This window comes from Lygodium microphyllum, chromosome 16 (assembly GCF_053477565.2).
Source record: "Lygodium microphyllum isolate KBCC chromosome 16, Lygodium_microphyllum_v1.1.10, whole genome shotgun sequence".
NCBI lineage: Eukaryota > Viridiplantae > Streptophyta > Polypodiopsida > Schizaeales > Lygodiaceae > Lygodium > Lygodium microphyllum.
This window is the reverse complement of record NC_141150.1, coordinates 11,908,076-11,915,697: the sequence shown is the minus strand read 5'-3', so window position 1 is coordinate 11,915,697 and position 7,622 is coordinate 11,908,076. Positions and strand designations below refer to the sequence as shown.

General features: G+C 42.3%; 1 pseudogene; it reads left to right on the top strand.

The window, feature by feature from the left end:
* Positions 1-4,355: 4,355 nt before the first annotated feature.
* Positions 4,356-4,964, top strand: LOC148022529 (chaperone protein dnaJ 10 pseudogene; annotated as a pseudogene).
* Positions 4,965-7,622: the final 2,658 nt, after the last annotated feature.

Sequence of the window (7,622 nt, the reverse complement as noted above, 5' to 3'; positions counted from 1 at the left end):
AGAGCAGAGGAGATTGGAGTTCTCGCCTCCTGGCAGCAGTGTTTTCTCCTCCGGTTTTGTTGGGATTTCAGCAAATAGTTCAATGAACTATCAAAAGACTTCTAGGTTGCCTAGAGCTGCCAGGTAGTATATATGCAGGAAGGAGAAAATTTTGAAAAATGCAAGAATTTTGGAGGATGATGAGCACATAGATGAGATGTATGACAGTGTGATTTGTGCAGATACGATGACAGAGATGGGAGATGTGCTGAAAACTGATATGCGGAATTGTCACAGTAATGTATTAGTGCAGTCCCTGGATATGTTTTATGAAATTGCAGATTTTGTGTCACAGATTGAGTCAGAGGCTGAGGTAACTCAGCAAAGAGTGTTGAGTGCTGAAGAAATTCAGCAAACAGAGTTTCCAGCTGGTTATGATCAGCTTTCAGAGACACAGAGGGCTGAAAACTTTCAGCCAACAGAGTTTACTGCTGAAATATTTCAGCATCCAGAGTTTAGGGCTATTTCTATGCAGTCCATAGAGCAGAGGGCTGAGGATATTCAGCCATTGAAGTGCAGAATTGCTGATTTACAGCAAGATTTGAGTAATGCAGAAGAGCATAATGAAGCCAGGGTTGACACGAAATACAAAACTGTGGATAAGAAGGTGAAGCCGGTTGCTGTACCGCTTCCACCTGACAGTGATCAGCAAATAGAGAGGGCTGCTAAACAGCCAATTTTGAGGAATCCGGAGCATATTGGTCATAAATTTTCAGCAGAGACTCTTGCTGAATTGAAAATTGGAAATAGTGATTTCTTGCTACCCATAGAGAAGCAATGCTTTCAGGAGATGCTTAAGCAACATGGAAGGGGATTTACTTTTTTTCCGCATGAGATTGGATGTGTGAATCCTGATATTGTTGCTCCTATGGTCATTTTTACTATTCCTCATATCCCATGGAATCTCCGACCTATTCCAGTGCCTAAAGCACACTTGCCAAAGTTGATTGATTTATTGAATGAGAAAATCACGATGGAAATTCTTGAGCCTTCATCTGCACCATACTCAAACAAGTGGTTTACAGTTCCAAAGAAGAATGGTACTCTCCGATTTATTCAGGATATGTAGCCAGTGAACAGAGTTACTATCAGGAATGTTGGTATAGGTCCAGTTATGGATGAGTTTGCAGAAGCATTTGCTAGACGTGCCATCTATTCTTTAGGTGATTTGTATTCAGGATATGATCAGTTTCAGCTGGCTTTGGAAAGCAGGGACATAATCACCATGAGAACTCCTATTGGGCTTGTCAGGATGTGTACCTTGCCTCAAGGTGCCACTAATTCTGTTGCGCATATGATGAATGCCATGCATAAGGTCCTTCGTGATTATATACCTCAGCTTACCATGCCTTTCTTGGATGATGTGCCCATTAAGGGGTGTGCAGAAGAAGAGAAAAATGAGAGTCTAAATGAGCAGGGATGCAGATCCTTTGTGGTTGATCATATTTCAGCATGTGAGAAGATTTTGGCCAGGTTAGAAGAAGTGAACTTGACACTTTCAGGGCAAAAATCTGTTTTTGGAGTGAATGAGGTTGTTATTGTTGGACATATGTGTGGATATTATGGCAGGAAACCCTCACCTGATAAGGTGAATGCTATAGGCAAGATTGCGGAGTATTGTTCTACCACTTCAGAGGTACGGAGATTCATTGGAGCTTGTGTGTTTTATATGATTTGGATACCTCATTTTGCACACATAGCAGATTGTTTATATCAGCTACTTCGAAAGGGGCAGAAATTCTATTGGGATGAGAGCCACACTAGAGCCATGCGGAAATTGAAGAAGTTATTGCAGAATGCTCCTACTCTCAGGAAAGCAGATTATAATTGTGAAAGACCTATTGTATTGACAGTTGACACTAGTCCAATTGGCATAGGTTGGGCTATGGGTCAAGATGATGCAGATGGAAATAGGTATGCTATTCGGTTTGGGGCGAAAGTCCTAAACGAGAGACAGAGGAGATATCCGCAAATCAAGAGGGAGCTACTGGGGATTGTCACGGCTCTCAAATGTGACAAGGAGTACTTTATTGGAGCTTCAGCTGTGGTAGAAACAGATTGCTTGCCATTGATCGGTATGATTACGAGTTGCTCTACTCCGGATATAGCCATGTTGAGATGGATTGCATACATCAAGTCATTAAATCCGAAATTTAAACACATAGCAGGGAAGGATAATCCAGTGGCAGATATGTTATCTAGAGCCAGATATGATGATGAGGAGACTCTACTTGCAGAAGAGGATGATGCATAAATTTCAGCCACTATGGTTGATCATGTTTGTCATGTCTATGATATTGTGGCTTTTATAGAAGAGCTCTATGTTGGAGATTGGCTGCAGATTGGCAGGTACCTTAGTACACTAAGCAAAAGAGATGAATGGACAGATGAAGAGTTCAAGAAGATCAGAAGGAAAGCCTATGGTTATTTTCTCAAGGACGAATTTCTTTGGAAGCATCCGAAGAAAAGAGGCAGATTACCTTTGTGGGTTGTCTGTGATAGAGGGACACAGTTACAGGTGATGAGGGAGTTTCATGAGAGTCCTTGGGCTGGTCATAGAGGAGTGTGGGCTACTTATGAGAAAATCAAGGAGAAATATTGGTGGAAAGGCATGTACAGAGATGTTTCTCACTTTGTTGAGACTTGCAGAGGCTGCCAGATGTATTCGGTAGTGCGTCATCGAGATGAGCTTCATCCGACCTATCCGCTATGCATTCATTATAAGTGGGTAGTTGATTTGGTTACTATGCCTATGGGTCTATGGCAGATGAGGTATATTGTTTTGGCTAGAGAGGATCTTACCAATCATGTTGAGGGCAGATCTTTGAGAACGAAAACCACTAGTGTAGTGTGTAAGTTCTTATTGGAGGAAATTTTTTGCAGGTATGGTTGTGTGGGTAAGATCACTGCGGATCGTGGTGAATTGGATGTAGATGAAGCTAGGGAGTTTTTCTCTCAGCTAGGAATCAAGTTGGCTCTAACTACAGCATATAATCCAGAGGGAAATGGGAAGAGTGAAAGAGGGCATCCGCCGATAGTGAAAGCATTAGCCAAAGCATGTAGAGGACGGATTGGAGAATGGCCGAGACTTCTACCATTTGCTTTGTGGGCTGATCGTACGACTCACAGTGTTACCACAGGATATATGCCTGCAGAGTTGATGTATGGTCAGAAACCTGTTATGCCGACTGAGACTTGTACTTTGACTTGGTCAGTTTTACCTTGGCAGGAGGATTTGACGAGAGAGGAGCTCTTAGCTCTTCGGATTCGACAGTTGGAGAGGAGACCAGAGGATATTCAGCTAGCTATTGACAGGTTGAAGGTTGCTAGACTAAGAAATAAGGACAGGTTTGACAGCAATCATCGCTTGCGGCCTAGAGCAATAGAAGAGGGAGATTGGGTATTGGTCTTTGATAGCCGTCTTGAAAATCAGCATACTGCACTTCGGAAGATGGTGAAAAGATGGTTTGGGCCGTACATAGTTAGATATGTCTTTGATAATGCAACATATGAGCTGACAAAATTGGATGGGACAGTGCTTAGAGTGCCTATTGCTGGAAAAAGAATCAAGATTTTCAAGAAAAGAAATGATAAAGATTATGCATTGGAAGAATTTGCAAGAGAACAACGAGAAGAAACTCCGATAGAACAGACAGATGATATGACAGATAATCTTGTTGATATACCGGAAATGCATAATGAAGAGATTGATCTTTTTGTGGAACTTGATGATAATGATCATGGGTAGTTGGCCCATCCGGAGGATGCGCAGGATTAGAGGGGGTGGATGTCGTATTGCTGCGCATTCGAGGTGTGAAAACCACTCAAAAGTTGTGTGTGTGATTTGATACTTTGTACATACTTAGTCATTATGTTTGCTCTTTCATTCTATGCGGAAAATATAGTGAAGAGGGTTTGGAGCAAGAGGAATTAATCAACAATGCTCTGGTTGACATGTATGCTAAATGTGACGTAGAAGAACAGGGAGTTTTTGATAGATTGGTAACTCGAGATGCAATCTCATGGGCTACACTTATTTCAAGATATGCCAAGTATGGGCTTTGTGAGGAAGTACTAAATTATTTCCAAGAGATGCAAATTGAAGTACATTGGTGGATATGTATGCCAAATGTGGGAGCTTGCTTGATGTTCAGTACACCTCAGAATGGTTCAATACAGCTGGTAGGAGCATCAAGACAGGCTTGATTACAAGTGTCATTGTATCACAGTGGACTTGGGCAGCTACTATTTTGCAAAGCTCTAATGTTGCATGGGAGTATGGTGTCAGTGGCCCTTTCTGGTCTGCGAGTGGGGATATGGTGAAGGAGACCAAGTTCTATGATATCCTAGGCATAAGCCCTGATGTGAGCCCTACTGCCATCAAGAAGGCTTACTACGACAAGACAAGAAGGGTGCATCCGGAGAAAAATCCAAATGATCTTCAAGCTGCTTCGAATTTTCAGTTGTTAGGAGAGGCATATCAAGTATTGAGTGATCCTCAACAAAGAGAAACTTATGACAGATATGGAAAATCTTCTCTTTCCAAGGAAAGCATGTTGGACCCTACAGCTGTGTTTGGAATGCTGTTTGGCAGCGAACTCTTTGAGGAGTACATTGGCCACCTGGCAATGGCAACTATGGCATCTCTAGATTTAGGAACAGATGATCCAGTCAGAGCTCAAGAGAAGATGAAGGAGGTACAAAAAGAGAGGGAAATGAAACTTGTGGAAATTTTGGAGAAGAAGTTAGAATTGTTCGTCAATAATAGACAAGCATTTATAGAATGGGCAAAAGAAGAGGCTCATCGTCTTTCAGAAGCAGCTTTTGGAGAGCCTATGCTGCACACAATAGGTTACATCTACAAGCGACAAGCGGCAAAAGAGCTTGGGAAAAATATATTTCTCATGGGTGTTTTTTTTCGCTGAATGGGGCGCAAGGAATCTCGGAATGGGGAGGCTAATTAGCTGATTCAAGAGCTAATTTTGACGATGAAGGGGATCGACTGTGTAGGAAAAAGCGACGCGAATTGAATAGGAGTGGAGGAGAATGTTTATCTCGGCGACTGGGAGGGCTCAGAGGAGAAAAATCTTGACCAATAACAAATAGAGGGGCTTTTCTGGTTCAGGAGGGGGCTGTGTTATAGGCCGCTTGATGGAGAACGAAAGGAACAACTGGGAGAACAAAAAGGACGCGAATTCAACGGAGATGGGGAAAATGTTTTTCTCTGTCGACGAGGAGGAAAGCACTAGGTTCCGGCTTGACGAGCCATGGCTATCTTGTTGAAGGATCAGGCCAATAGAGTGGCTATCTTGTTGAAGGATCAGGCCAACAGAGGGCAACAAGGAGGTCGCTGGCGAAGCTCCACAAGAGCTACGCAGGGAGAACAGAAGATGACGATCGAATAATTGGTGATGTTGTTGCTGATTAAGAAGCCAAAGTTGATGACGAAAGAGGTGTGAGGACTAAAGCTGCTGCAACGACGGACGCCATGGAGCTTTCCCTGACTGGATGAAGCTGTTGCAACAATGTCATCAAATTGAAGAGTTCGTGAACTCCAAAAGGCCCTGCTGGTCTAAGCTTGTGCACTTACAGAGAGAGAGAGATAGAATTGGCATCTTCTTCACTGCGTATGAAGCTTCCACTGGTTGCTTTTGTGGAGTTGAATGAACCTTTCTCGCACTAAAGCAGAATTGCCAATTTGGGATCGCTCTCCTCCACACTCAGGATAATTGTGCTCTTTTCCCCCCCCATACAATTTTTGATAGAGAACTGGAGTCACAGAAGACAGAGAACCAGCACAAATTTCTACACCTCTTTCTGGAATCCGAAGACACAAAATTTTTCTCTTGTGAATGACATCATGACAAGAGAAAATGAGAGATTTTGATTGATGATTATTGCTTAGAAACAGTCCAGACTTTCTATCAAGTGCTCTCTGTATCTTCTCTTTAAGCTCATCAAGAGTGCCATTGAAGAATTAGTATCAAAAACAACACTTTGAGACTTCAGTTCTTGTATAAACAGAGGCCACTGATTTCAGTCACATTAAAAGACGATTCTTAAGAGGATCTGAATGTATTGTAACAAACAATGCTGCAACATGGACATTACATTTATCTGAACATGTCTGCAAGGTCTGAGGATGTTCACAGCACCACATGAAGTCCTAATACTCTCCACCAGCAAACAGAAATGTTCTATCATGCTGCTTGCTCATCAAAATGTTTACCAAATCTCTGAAGAATGTGTTGTAGTTAATCAGACTTTGTTCTAGTTTTTAAAAAAAATTTGAAAAGAGTTCTACCAAAGGAGACTGTAGAAAAAGTTGAGGGCATATCAAAGGGACGTGAAAGACTTCAGTTTTTGAGCAGCCAATTTATAAATCAAATTTGTTTCCTTTATGAAGCTGAAGCTGTTGAAGTTGAATAGGGTTGTAAATGTCACACTTGAATAATCTTTTATCCTGAAATTTATCAAGGACTTCTGAAGTTGCGACATTGGTTTCGAAACCCTTCGACACCGCGTGAGCGAGCCCTCCTCTTTTTACTGTTGCGTGTCTTTGAAGCCATTGATGACTCTGCCTCCTCTTCCATATTTTCAACCTCCTTTGGTGGTGCAGGCTCCATTCTCTCAATTCTACGGGCTTTCTTCACCGGCATTGCTTCAACCTCTACTACTTTGGCCTTCCCTTTGACATCACTCTCATCTAAAATAATTATCCTAACATCATGATTCTCTGATGGTTGGACAGGCAAGGGCGACACCTCTACAAGTGGTCGAGGATGCTAGAAAACTTGAACCGGGGTGGAGGCCCTAGATTCGGTGGAACAAACCTTTCCCTAGGTGGTGTCACTTGTTGTCCCCTCCTTGGTTGGAGCCCATTTCCTGGAAAACGCCTAGGATGAGGGAAAAAGTACATACCATGGCCACTCTCCCCACAATTATAGCAAACATACTCTCTTTCTTGTCTCCTTGGACCTCGATTGCCTTCATTTATGAGGGGAGGGGGCCATTGTTCAAAGTTGAGAGAGAGAGACAGGGATACTCCATTGTCATGAGCCTTCAGGCTCTCAAGGTCATTTCTTCATGTTCCACACTTCAAAAATGAAAAGCACCCACAATACAAAGATAAAGTGACCTAGTGTAAGTGTAGACTAAACAAACTAACTCTAGTAAACTGACTACTAACCCGACTTATTTAAAGTAGCCACATGTAGACAGCTGCACACTCTAGCTGTCATAAATGTCGGTTATAGATAAAGACACACTGACGGTGAGCTTGATTTCAAACACTCCCCCTCAAGCTCAAAACAAAACTCAAATCATCTGCATCACTCCAAGTAGCTGTCTAAAGTGAATGAAATTATCTTTACCAAGTGATTTGGTAAAGATGTCTGCTACGTGGTCTTCAGTCTTCACATGCTCCAAGTCAATCTGATCTACTAAAACCATTTCCCTGATGAAATGGTAGTGAACCTCAATGTGTTTCGATCTTGCTTGCTAACATGACACTGCTCAAATTGTCATAGTACAACTTGACCTTGCTGTCCAAGTGTACTCCCAAGTCATTCAGCAACTTCTGT